The following is a 14,933-nucleotide window of genomic DNA, read 5'->3' as shown; positions in this document are numbered from 1 at the left end:
TCCGAAAGTGTCATAGCGGCAACCTGCATAATTGATCGAAGACGGTCATATAGGTATATAAAGCCTCAGTGAAAAGGTGTCCTTATAATAATAATAATAATAATAATAATAAAAATGTGTTTTATTATAATATGACATATAGGTAAGTTTAGGTATAATGTTTGATATTAAAACAATATTATGCGGTCTTCATCGACCGAGAACATTAGTCGGCTATAAATAAACGGCCGGCGAAACAATATTGTTTTCAGCAGCCAACGTGCCATATTGTTTTCATTTCCCGGTCGACTTGGTGATATCTGCCTGCTTCAGTCCCCTCCCGGAACGATAATTATTTTATATTACTACAACAACGCTCTCTTCTCGCCGTCGCCACGCCGCGTCCAAGGCGCGAGGGTGGTCCACACACCCTCTGAACACACACACACACAGACACGCTCACAGAGCCACCCTCCCACAGCACCCCGACCCGGGGACGGATGCCACCACCGGGGCGTATTTTTCGGAATCGATGCACTCGGCGATTGGTTGGGCGTGAAGCGTTCTGCTTCGGTGCAATGTGACCCGCGCGTGGTGACGGGCGCGCGTGGCCGCTGCGGAGCGGGGGAGCGGGCGAGACGACAACGGGTGCCGAAAATCAATGAGCCCCCTGACCTGCCGGCGGGATTGCTCGCACAGCTTCCACAGTCCCGGACCAGCGGCCGCCGCATGAGCACGACGACTTTTCTCGGCCGCACGCCAGTATAGTACAACAATAATAACAACGATAGTAATAATAATAATAATAAAAAAAAATCATAATAATAATAACAACAACAATACTTTAAGTCAGTGTGTTCACGTGCGTATGACCGATGTGCCCTTTTACCAAAGTACACAATATACAACTGCACAGGTACTCGTCATTAGTATGTGTGTTATAATATACACGTGTGCGTAATTTATGTGTGTGTATATATATATATAATGTAGTGTTAAATATTTATGTGTGTGTGTGCATTTATATTTATATGTTTGTAAGTTTATTATATTATAAGTATATTATATAAATATTATACGTAACCGTATATTTTATAGTATTGTAGTGTAAATATATCATGTAGGTGTGTACGATGGGTACGTAGCGTTTTGATGTGTGTGCAACGTTTGTAGTACCTATTATTGTCGTGTTTGTAATTATTTAAACCGTCGATTTTCACCGCGGTCATCCGCGCAGCTTCGTCGAGGACGGACAACGGTTTTCGGACCGAAACGCCGCGTGTAACGATGCAGTAGACCGATATAGAGACGGTTTTTTTTTCTTTCGGCTTTCTCTCATCCCGTCGTCGATCGATCGCTCGTCCCGGCAGGTCTCGGATCTATAATATACCGCCGGCGTTTGAAATCCACGATTCTTACATACGATTTACATAATATAATATATGTATATATACATCGCAATAATAATATCTGATATCATATTGAAATGAGTCTGTTTTCCGTTCGTATAGTGTACGTCGTATACGCTGTGTTGTAGTGTTTTTTTAAATAATATTTAAGTATGAATCGCTTTGCCGCCTGCAGATAACGCGTGTCCGACACGCGCACCCTGCCTTGCATGCCGAATGTGTCCAATGGACACTGTTTGCGTTTGTTACACGTATTATTAGTCTTAAATTTTTTATCATACGCACTATTTCGTCTGTTCTGATAATGATAATATCACGATATATATATTGGTAATGTTTCACACAATAGTTGCATTGTAATTTCGCACCGTGAATTCTAATCAATTTACACAGGCGCCCACAGGTTTTCCATGAACTTGTAATAGCTATAGTTTTAACCTCCTCTTTCCCATCAGAAAAAAAACTAAATCAATCATAAATGCTTGACGCTGCCAACTATGATGTTTCATCAAATTTTCATCAAATTTTAATTTTTCAATATTAAAGCTCAACGATTTGATAAAACGCTCCTTTATCTTCACGTTCTTCCTGGCACATATACAAGGGGGGTTTTGGGGGTTCAAACCCCTCCCGAAAATTAATAGCTGTGTAGTTTATTTATATCATCATTCATCGATAAATATTGATTATTGTAAATTTTTTTATGAACCTCCCTCTGAAATTTTTTTTTGTGTACGTGCCTGCGTTTTTCTATCATAATATCATAGTACGAACGCACCTATAAACAATAAAAATATAACTTTGTGATGAGTTGAGAAGTTTTAGTGTTTACTTCAGGATGGCCTCCTTTCAAATGTATTTAAGCACGATTTGTGGTATAAAACGGGTGAATTTTCACTACTTGGTGGCCTACGTAGGCACCACTGTTTACTTCTTTTTCTTCTTAGACTTATAACGGTTCGTTTAGGACCATTGCTGCTTCTGAAATGCTTTTCTGTCGCTCCTATATTCAGAAATAGACTGAGTTATACCTACCACTGTTTACTCGACTTGAGTATTTATATAAAAGTGTTAAATATAGTGTATTTTAATAGTTCACACCTGGTATGAGTACTCTCATCCCCATCGTTTTTCGTAATCTATACGATTATACACAATCGTTAACCATCTAGCTATTGTGTGAACCATATAAATCGCATCGTTTTGCCGGCTATAGTCAATACCTATATATTATTACCTGTTATAATATCACACTGTGATCGATATTTAAAAAGCGTGATATTATTCATTATTCAGAAATCGTACACATAAATTATTCCCAGGATCTCTGCGTAACCTTGGTTGATGCATACTAGGTAACATAACTAATATTATAGATCATTTTCAATCTCCGATGCCACACCTGTTGTATTACTTGGACCAGGTTCTATAATAACGGTAATATTGGAGTGCTTATATTACGTCTTTATGTACGTTATCGATTATCGTCCTCGGGCGTTTACCCAAAACCATGACGATTGCAAAACGGCGTGGCGGTTTCTTATAAAATTCGTATACTTATTACAATACGTACCGATATCAACTGTATAATTATTATTATAGTTTATATGTTTTGTTGTAAAGAAATAAGCGTTATTGTGATTTATGGAAATGTGATTGCTGGGAAGGCATTGCTCTCCGTGACTTTAATAATTCATTTTCTATTTTATCGTGAAATACTCTGTGACTGGTATAATATATTATTATTATAATGTACTATTATTGTAGCGTTATGCGAAGTGATTAGAATTTCACGTTACGATCTTCTAAAAGAGTTAAATTCCCATGATTACTGTAATTCAAACTCATTCTAATCAATCAGTGTATAATAGTTCAATATATACAATATCACAATTAAAAATAAATCATGATAAATAAAAGTACCTATGTCAAGTGAACTGTAGTCGAGATAATTAATTGCCCACTGAATTTAAGAGTTAGCTCTATATGTACAACCCATAAAACGGTAGGTACACCGCCTATAATAATTTTTTTATTAATATAAATATATATTTTTAAAATATGTCAAAAAATATTATAAATCTATAATATATATATTGTGCATAAGAGCATAAGATAATTAATCGTTTAACAATGCGAACAATAATTATTTTGAAATTTTTCCGTTGGGAAAAATTTAAGTCATAAATTAAATTCAACTTAAATATTTCATTTTGGTTGCTCTTATTTTTTTATCTTAATATTTGTTGGTTGATCCGTTTATCGACTCTTAATAGGATTAATTAATTTGCTCTTAAAATGTGAATTTTCCCGTATCTTGCATATTTTGCTCAGTGTTTAAGTATCCTTAATAATTACAGACGATTTACACCTAAAGTAATATTATGGTGTATAATATAATACCTATTATGTGTCAACGCGTGCGAATCAAATATTGTTTAATCATCAAACGTGTATACACGCTTCATATCGATTAAATGAGTTTCGATGAGGCTTATTGTTGTCGCTTTTTCGTTAAATTAATTGTATCGTTATTCGCTACATTATTATTATCATTTCAATAGGTATTTAAATATATTTATTCAATTGTATATAATGTAGTAGGTACGTATATAATGAAAAGATGAAACTTTAGTTAAAACTACAAACAATGGGTGCTCGTTAAATAGCGCTACACCTACATATTATTTATGATTAAGTAGTATTTTTCAAAACGTACTCATTAGAATAATCCTTGTCACCGGACACTAGACTTAAATATTCATCCGAATAAAACAAATATTATTGCATATTATTCTATGGCCATATATTATGGCTATCTATAGTGCTGCAACTATTGGATGTGTAAGGCGTGTACTGTAAGTGGCTTTCAATTTTTAAATGGCCTCCCCCCTCTGTCTTTTAAATTTTATAGGTATTTTTTAGATTAATTTAAGGCATACCCTAGGTGCAAATTCAGTTTTTTACTTTGAGGTGCTTTACATATTAAAATGAAACAGACACATGGAGGCCACTGTCTTCCACACTCCCTATTCAAATACCTATTTTTTTAACTTATATTAATTTGTGTAATATACAACATATTATGATGTATGTTTTTCTTACTCATACTCCTACATTTAATACAATTAATATATTATAATAAATATATTACTGAAATAGAAATATTTTAATAAAACAAATAACAACATTTAGATACTTAGGTATATAAATATTTATAATCGTAACTGTCGATTAGAAATTGCATATTTATCCAAGACTAGATTATCGGATAATTAATTTATTTGACAAATTTCGTTCATTATAAGTTATCGATAAATTAGTAGATCTATCTTGACTAATTGAAGTTCGATGCAAATTTGTAATATTCTTTATTGCTGAGAATTATATTTTGCATATCACAGGGCTAACATTGATAAGAAAATATTTTAAATTATACATAAGTTAAAAATCACAAAACTAAAAACTGCATGTTTTTTCAATAGCAAACTTCGTTATAACTTATAAACAAATTATTAAATTCATAAACTAATAAGTAATATTGTTATGATTTATAAGTTACGAAAATGGGAATTGAAATACAAGTATTCAACGTAATGATGGGGACTGTTGTAAAAAATAAAATCAGTACTAAAAATACACAACCATCAATTATATTCTAGAAAAATTAAAATGTCATCAGTAATGTATTGTAATTCATAATACTATTATTACAACCACGGATAAATATATTTAGCCTAGAATGAATCTATACCTACTGTTATCTATGAGTTCATCCGATTTCTACTATGGAAAACAAACGAATTGTTGCTTAAACTTAAGAAAATTATTTTTTCAAACAACATTTTACCTAATGTAGATTAGATTATTTATGCAGAATTTAAAACTTCAATTAAAATACTAAGTAAGCTAAGCCCCTCCAAATCTCCCCCTCCCAAATCGCACCTATAGTAAGTTTAAAGTACCTATTGTTAATTTATTATGTTTTTGTTGATCGGAGAAAGGAATATTATTATCTATAATAGTAGTTGTGGACATCTCACATCAGAGTTTTTTTTAAGAATTAGAAACATTCAAATGATAAAATCGTATTTTCATGATTAAACATTTTTAACTACAAACTACAATTTTTTTTTAATATTATGGTTACTGTTATTACCTTATACAATATCCATTGATCTATTAAGTATAAACTCTTTGTTATTATCAAACTGAATATAATTAACATAATACTATGAGTACTGAAATAGGAAAATAAAAACTTAACAAATTTAATTTGTAATTATTAATATTAGGGCAAACAGATTTAAATTAAAATATTGTTTTTAAAAGAAAATGTAATTTTATTTTTATTAACCTCATAATTTTTAATAGTTTTTAATTTCTAGAAAAATTTTAAAAAACTAGTTTTTGTTCTGTTGATACTTCCTTCACTATGGGTAATGGGTAAATCCTCACGGGACACTCGTAAAAAATATTATAGTTACCTATTATTTATTTAAAGAAATAATTGAAATTGAAAAATAAATAAAATAAAAAATCGATCTTCATAGTTTATGTCTGTTGGACTTCACATAGGTTTTACTAAGTAAATTAAAGATCCTTAAGAGTTTAAGATAACTTTTAAGAAATGTGCAATTACTTTATTACAAAATAAAAAAATAAAAATCACTTTTTCTACTTTTTAATAAAAATAATTTGTATCGGTGCCTATTGTAAATGATACGTGTATAGTTAAGAAGTTAATTTATAAATTAAAATGAGTTGATAGTAGTAGATTAGGTTAGGTTAGAACGGTTAGACCTCCTGTTTACTTTTGCATACAAACCCTTTCACATGTAATGGCGGCATTGTGGCTATCGACAATATAGTAATTTAAATAATATCTATATAGGATTAGTGATGAATTATAACATAACAAGCATGATTATTGAGTATATACTTACGTATTTAAAAAAAAAGCATGCTTACAGTTACAATTCATCCTAGTTAGCTTAATTGTACACTGCATACTACATAAAGTAACGTTTATAGACATTATTTTTTGGTGAAAAAATGAATGAAATGAATGAATATACTTTGATTGATCTTTTTGACCTTTTGATTGATTTTCATGAATTGAGTTAAATTTCTTTTACTTAACACATTACAATTATCATAATGAATTCTAATATAATTTCATTATTTTATTTAAGCAAGGGAATCGATACAAAATAATATAAGCATATTAGATAACGATAAATGAATATTGAAGATCTTTACTTATATAATATAAGAGTGATTACATTTGTCAAATAGGTTACCTATTGGTAGTTTTGATACATTTAATCTAGCAAAAATATATATCTATATTACTATGACCATTAACCAATGTATCAATTAATAACTGTCTGAAGTATACACATCTGTTGACTTAATATAATATTATGTGTATAATTTTTTTTAGGTATAAACTATCAGAAAAAGTAGTGTAGTTACTGGTAATAATATATTTCATCATTCCATAATATTAAAGCCATTTTATTGACTTTCATAAATATTTAAAACAATTTGTGATACTTAGTTGTTTGGATAAATTTAAATACATTTTTCCACGTATAAGTTATTGTATAGTAATTTTTTTATGTATATATTATTTTAATTTATATATATTATAAAATTAAATTATGGAATTAAGTACATCATAATATAACAATAACACGCATATTATAATGTATATTGTGACGACTATAATAAATAATTTAAATTTTACCAAAATGTAATATTATAAATACTTAGTATTACATTTTTCAGTTCTTAATGAATACTTGTTTTATATCGTTACTATAGCCTATTGCGGCGTTTAAGAAATTAATTATAAAATTATTCAACATTTTATATCTATTTATTTTTTAATTGACATCAATTTCAAGTATTAGGACGTATTAATCATAAACCGTTCTATATTCTTAAACACTTTTTTTTTTATTTATTAAATCTCGCGCGTACTTATACATTTTAAGTTTGTACTAAAAATATCGTCAATATTCTTTTCAAATAGATTAAGAGCTATCGTGGCATTAATTCAAATCATGCTAAGAATATTTCTTGTCAATTAGTCGCAAATAGAGTTGTATCAAAAGGGTCAAGGTGTATTTAAAAACAATAAAAATTAAATCTGCAGTCACGATTAACTTTCAGAATTAGAAATATTATACTATATTATTTCCTATATCTTTATTTACCACTGTATTGACAATCGAAATTATTTATACGGGTATATATCTCTTTAAATTCAAATAAAATATAATACATATTTAGACATATCTTAATGCATTTAAAATTGTATGCAAGCACTTAAAAAGGTCACGCACATCATAAAGAAAGTAAATTAAATATTTTATTTTTAAAGGGCATATAACTTTATATTACTTTTAAGGGATGCCACGCGAAGATTTACAATTTTTAAGTGGTGGTGGTAGTAGTAACAATTGTGTTTCATTATCTCACCATTTTTAATAAGTAAATCCGTGTTGCATAACCTGTTTATACAAATTGATTCACTAAGCTTGTTATTACTCTGTCGAGAAAATTGAGTTTCTAATAATTTGTCATGGAATAGTGGTGTTCATGTTTGTAAAAATGTTTAGTATTTAACTTATCAATATTCTCTAAATAATTATGATTGCTTAACTGAAAACATTTTATAAAACTAATAAAAAAACAAGTATAAGAATATAAATGTTAGTTTAATTTTTACAATAATGTAGAAAATTATTTAAGATTTTAAAGATTATGTTAAATTATCTTGAAAAGTAACCGCCATATCATTGAAAGTACTTATACCTTTTACGATAATATTGTTTAAAAAAAAAAAAAAAAAAATTAATTTGTGTATATTATTATAAAAGTTTTTATTGATAGACAATAAAAAAAAGGAATTTAAGTAACTGCTCTGTTGTATAGTAAGTGTCAAGTGTATATATAAAGGAGTAAGACACTGAAATGTATGTGCTGGATTTTATTCAATGATAAATCATTGTATACTAAAAACGATTCTGAGCAAAGACTCTCTAACAGTCGTATATTTTATGATATAATTATATTGCTATTAAAGTAATTTATTTTACTGTTAGTAGGTAATACGACAAGTTGAATCAGTTTTTCTGAAAACGTTGCATTTAGTTATAAAGTATAACAGTATAATACTTTAAAACTTTTAATTATCCATGAATAATATTTTTAAATTCAAGCAAAATAACTGAAATCATTAATATACTTTTAAACATCTAATTTTGTTCTAATTTGAATTTAAAATGTTTAAAAAAACTAATTAAAGCCGAGTATAGAAGTTTAAATAATCTCAAATCTATAAATTATTACGAGTGACCCTTAACGAAGTCTAACACTTGATTATTTTCACAACACATTCAATATATTCCCAGAAATTTAAATGTATGGTTTAAGTAAGACATACAGGTCTTAACTGATAATACAGATTAAATTTGTTCTTGTTATATAGTACATATAATTTTTATGTTAAAACGAGGCGTGTACAAATATAAGTAGTATTTATTATTTTTGTATAAATTTAAAACGGATCAACAATATTATTAAATTGGAATAAATTTAACTATATGTAACCTCTAGGATGAAAGATAGTTAACACATTTGAAAATAAACTAGTTACTTTCATAGGATAAAGAGGAATATTACTACCACTATTAATATTAAATTTACAATTAGGAATAATAAATTGGAAGGATCTAGAGAATTCATAACTGAGAGGTGACTTAAATATAACTTACTATAAATCGATATTAGGTAAAAATACTCAATTATAAATGTATAAAGACAATTTATTGTAATAACATTAACTAAAACTTTGATGAAGACTTGTTCGATATTAGAAGCATTTACTCATTATAAAAATATATTTGAATTTATTTTTAATAGTGATAAAGAGCTCTTTCTTGACGACCAAGGACATTAGTTTTTTGGTTTCTATCTTATTTGAATATTTTATGTCGAAAAATTATTAAAAACTGTTTTGAATTAATTTTTATTACTAGTAGGATTTATTCACAAACATGGTTTTGTTTTAAAATTGGTGAAAGACCACTAAAGAAAGAATTTCGTCATAGAGACACACATTGTACTTGTACAATAGGCTATAAATGCACGATAGAAATCTATAAATAAATACATACATATACTTACCACATGGGTCAATATGTGGGATTAATCGATGTACTTGACGCGCCGCCCTTTGCTAGCAATCCTCTTAAAACCAGAAGTGATGAGACTTGTAAATATACGTGTAAGACTTGTTTCGCTGGAATATCGCGTTACGCTATAGAACACTTGGACGGATTCGCGAGCAGTAACGCAAAAATGTTTTAATCGGACGATGCATTGAATGCGGAAAAAATTAATCACGGACATGGAAAAAACGATCCGGGCATCCACCATTATCTGATTAAGACTGACCGATGAAAAATATCAAGGGATTTCCACTACAGTATCATGTCGTACGTAGGTAGAGTTTAATATTACGTATATTAAAATCGATCGTGTTGACGATATTTTGTAGTGAAAATATGACTTAAAGTTGCCTTTCCACGATTCCACCGCATCACCGATTCGCCAAGCTGTGTATTTTTGTGTAAACTCAATACATCGGTTATAACATTCGTCTTAATATATTTCGACTTAGGCACGATGCAGACGATGCACTGTGAAATCCTTATCAAAAAACTATAAGCTACATAATAATATGTGGCCAGTCGGTTTAACTGAAGTACGAGAATAAAGTCCGTGCCGGTAACCGTGGTATAAGTACGGTGACTACGGTTCATATAGGGTTTATGGTATTCTGTGAACGGAAATCAGCAATCTTTTTCGCGGCCATCGTGCATTTTTTCCTCCACGCCCGTCGAGTGGTTTTTGCATATAGTCGTCCGTCTTCCGCGAGTGTGTATTAATAATGGTGTGCAGAGTGGTTCAAATAGTCCAATGAATTCCAGTGGAATAAGTTGTATACCTACGTATATTTGTAAGCCTAATTTCCGGTCAGGTAAAACGCTTCGCTTATTTTCCGAGGATTACGAGCAAAGTGCGGTTCGTCAAGGTAAAGCTCCGTATCCACTACACCGTAAGTCTCGTGTTCTATACATATATATCTAAAATGTCGGTAACAAAACGTTGATAACATGTTACCTAAAAGTTAATCAATGTTTAACAATACTTGCCATAGTATGGCGAAACCTAGCTTTATATAAAAAGCAATAAAGCTTATCATATTCCCTGTAGTATTTATAGGTTACTTGTAGGGACGGACATTTATACGGCATTCATAGTTCATACGCTTCTACGATCATTACTGGCGTATTTTAGACTTATTAAGGTATTCCTAAATAAATTAGTAAAATCTAAATTAAAGTTTGAGATATAGATATGCACCGTAGGTAGTCTTATAAAAAATGGATAGGTACATCATCTAAAATAGAATGTAATAAATGTATAATTTAAACGGGGTTGAGCTTGGTTAAAAATCACGTTGTGTGTGTATAAAAAAGTGTTATTATTGAAATTTTAATAGAGTATGCTTATATTATTTATAATTTAAGTACATTTCATAATGATACATTTTTCAGTTTTTACTGTATTCTTTATTTTTTACTATACATTACTTCGACAACCTAGGTAAAAAGTATTCTCTGCGGTATTTACAAATTATAAAATATTGAGTATTGGCACATAACATTTTTTATTTGTATATTAAATTACTAAGCTTTTGAATAATGACGAGATATTGCTAGTTCGCTCGTTAAAACCAATAAAACGTGTTTGTTAAACTAATTGGCTCAACAGTTGGTTTATTTAAAAGTATACGTATTTTTTTATGACACGTTTTCAAACTAATAATTATATTCTCAAAATGTGTACTTTAACTAATTATTATTAAAATATTAATTGAATACAGGGTATGAAAACCAAATGAGTGAACTTATTTACTACCTATGAACAGGAAAAGCTATAATATTAAATTATTAAAGTTATTATTTTGCAGGATATTTGCGTCTATTATTTATGTATAGGCGTATAGCGTAAAATATAAAAGTTATTTTAGGTATTTAGTATAGGTGTTTATAATTTTGTTTCTTTCTCAATAATTTATTATACTTTTACATTATATAGATGATATAATAATTTTTAATTAAATGCATAGGTGTGTACATCATAAGAGATTAATTTTACTGACAATATGAAATAATGCAAAAGTTTTCAAATTGGATAATTTTCAATATTAATTGCATTGGGTTATAAATCAAAATATATTGTCAAAAACAATGATCCTCTATGTTTGTTCATTATTAAAATGGTTCCATTGTATACCTATAGTCGAGTTGAACAATATATTATCGACACATTAATACTTATTTTTGTATAAATTTCAACAACAAAATAATACAATAGAGGTATTAAGAGAGCACTTTTATCTAAACTTTAGATTGTAAAGCATGATCAGTTCATGCGCATGAATGATCTCTAGCTATATAGGTACCATTATAAATGTTCTATAATACCTATATACTATGATGGTATATTATAATAAGTAAGCAATGAATTTCGTTCGACGCTGTACGATAATATACATTATGCACTAGGTACTTATTATACGTATGTAGTTACTTATATATAATAAATTATTATATACTGACAATCACAATAGTGATCAGTCACTGTGTTATGTTTATATTTAAATAATTAATGTAAGTAGCTATATTTTACCAACATATGCGGTGAATCATGAGATTGTTTCAATTAATTTTACGATGATATGTAAAATGTATAACTTGTTATTTTATACAGTAGTTGATCATTAGATTATCATTATCTATCCCTTCTTTTAATCCAAAGCAACAACTTACTTTTAATATTAAATTCCATTCAACTAAATTAATATTGGGTTCGCAAGTCTTCTCGATCGCGCTATGTTCTGTATTAATAATTTGTCTGACGTTGGTTTATTTTTCAATTCTTTACCTTATATAATGAAAAAATTGTATCTTTAAACTTTATTTTTTGTATTTAAATATTATTATTATATTGCGTTTTAATATTACTTTATACTCCTAGTCCGAGGAGGTGTTGAAAATTTAAATAAATAGTCAATAGATTATATAATATTGATTATCAATTTTAATCTTTTAATTTCAATTTTGTGTCAATGAATATAATTCTGATAAGTATACATCGTAAGAACAACTACGTTTTACAATTTTAATGCAATCTCTGTTAATGTATCTTAATTCCAACTTCCCTTATTCTAGGTTTTTTTCAATTTAATTTTAAATTAAATACGGTTGTTGGTTACGTAACATATATTTTTTATTAATCTTAAATTTAACACAGTAATAATTTAATGGTAACGCGTATACTAAAATTATTGCAAAGAAGGTGATAAACATCCTATTTAAATATAATTTGAATTAAAACGTATTATTTTTATATTAAAATAAATTATTCATTTTCTGAACGTGGATCTTATCAGATATTTTGAGTTTGGTTGTTTGTGAATATAAATTGATATAAAGAGGTGCCGCCGGAATAAAATATACGCATAATGGAAAAGTAAACGGCTGAAGCGTATTTCCGAGACAACCCTCACGGGGTAACTATATTACTCGTACAAAGTAACATTGCATTGAGAAAATTATTAAAAAAAATAAAATAAAATAAAGCTGCTTTTAAATTAAATTCTTATTTTACAGTTTTGTAATAACATTCTTACTAATAAATGGTTTTACACTTTTACTTGTTATCTACCTTTAAAAAAAAAAAAAAAAATACAAGATCGAGTACCTATAATAATAATTCCTTTTTTAATTGAATAATAAAAAAAATATAGTTATTCAATTTTCTAAAATATTTATTGAGTCATAATGTTAAAGGACAGCATGTTAGATTTAAAAAAAAATAAATAAATGTTTTATAATTTATTATTTTGTATGGTTTTATTTTTTTATTTGTCATCATGTTGAAGGGATAACGGATAACATAGTAGGTATTGCTGGTTACATTGTTTTTAATTTATCCAATATTAAAATTTTATTGTATCTAAATTTAACTTAATTTATTAAAAATTCAGTTAAATGATTATAATTTATAGTCTATTATACTTAATATAAATTATTTGAAGTTTTTTTAAGCTTTTAGTTTGGGTAGGTACATCATAGTTTCAAGAATACAGGAGAAATAAATAGCTTTAAGGTATAATAACGGTAGGTAATAATGTAATATAGGGTTATTCAAACTGATTCATTCGATTTCAAATGCTTATATAATTTTATATTTTAGGTTTAGAACAATACGTTATACATTAAATAAAAGAAAAATATGTCAAGTTTAATTAACTGTACCTATACATTTCCTATGTGAGCTCCTTTGGTTACTACGTTGAAAACTCTCTCTTATTCTTTCCATGTTACCATTGGACACATTAGGTCAGCCTGTGCTTTTTCCTTTACACGAACACTGTTTCTTCAAACTGTTTATACTATCGTCGTATGTTCCGAATAATTGGTGCATCGATCCTGTAACGATGACGAAAATCGCGTTTTACAGTTATTATCGATTCGCACTTCGAAAAACACAACACACAAAACGCTTTGTGCTGTTCGGTCAACATATTTGCGGAAACTAACTTATCATCGTAAGCGATTATTTTAAAATAATGAGTTAATGCCATTTTAAAATTTGGGAATACCCTCTATTAATTGGTATATAATTTGATAAGATAAATTTAAAGCCATTTTAAATCGGTTTTTGTATTGATGGTATTATATACCATTATAGTCATTATACCTATTCAATATTATACTAAAAATATTACATTATACTATTATGAATTTTATATGTATCCGTTTATTAATCATTATTTAATGTTCAAAAATACAGTATCTACAATCTACATTTTATTATATTTCAATGAATATTCTGGTTAAAAAATGGTATATTTATACACATTTAATTATAGTAGGTACCTATGGTGTTTAATGTAGTTAAATAATATGACGTGGTTTAAATTTGTGACACTTTATCAACCTCTGATGTAAATACATGGTAAAAAGTCATCAGTTATTTTTTCTATATCCTAATATATATATATCAAAATAATTGTATGATTTATTATATAGGTTTATTAAAATGTCAATAAACTTAATACACATTTTACCTAACCTATACGGAATAAAATGTACACGTAAGTTATATAAAAGTTTGTAATACTATTTTTTATGAATAAAACAAATTTTCGTTTTTTTTTTAATTTTAACATAAATCCAAAAAATACACGTATAAATACGTAAGAAATTATTTAATTTTTATATTTTCTAGAAAGTAAAATTATTACACTTAAAATGGAGCTTGTGGTATTTTATTAATGGTTCCGTCTTGTTTACATTTCCGCAGTAATCCACCTAAAGCTTATTTATACGGCAATATAATTTTTATCTTCCTCTTTCTATTTTCAAAACATTTTACTTTCCTTCAATATCGAGA

At 28.2% G+C, this 14,933-nt stretch overlaps 1 protein-coding gene across 2 annotated transcripts in view; it reads left to right on the top strand.

The window, feature by feature from the left end:
* Positions 1-677: 677 nt before the first annotated feature.
* LOC114125047 (muscarinic acetylcholine receptor DM1) overlaps positions 678-14,933 on the top strand; it is a 32,870-nt gene continuing 18,614 nt past the window's right edge. Inside the window, exon 1 of one of the 2 annotated variants that reach the window (XM_027988522.2) lies at positions 678-895. The gene's annotated coding sequence lies outside the window, so the exon portion shown is untranslated. Of the gene's footprint in view, positions 896-10,172; positions 10,522-14,933 lie in introns of those variants that run through there. The other variant, XM_050202885.1, reaches the window with a different exon arrangement.

This window comes from Aphis gossypii, chromosome 1 (genome assembly GCF_020184175.1).
Source record: "Aphis gossypii isolate Hap1 chromosome 1, ASM2018417v2, whole genome shotgun sequence".
NCBI lineage: Eukaryota > Metazoa > Arthropoda > Insecta > Hemiptera > Aphididae > Aphis > Aphis gossypii.
This window is presented reverse-complemented; position numbering and strand designations above follow the sequence as displayed.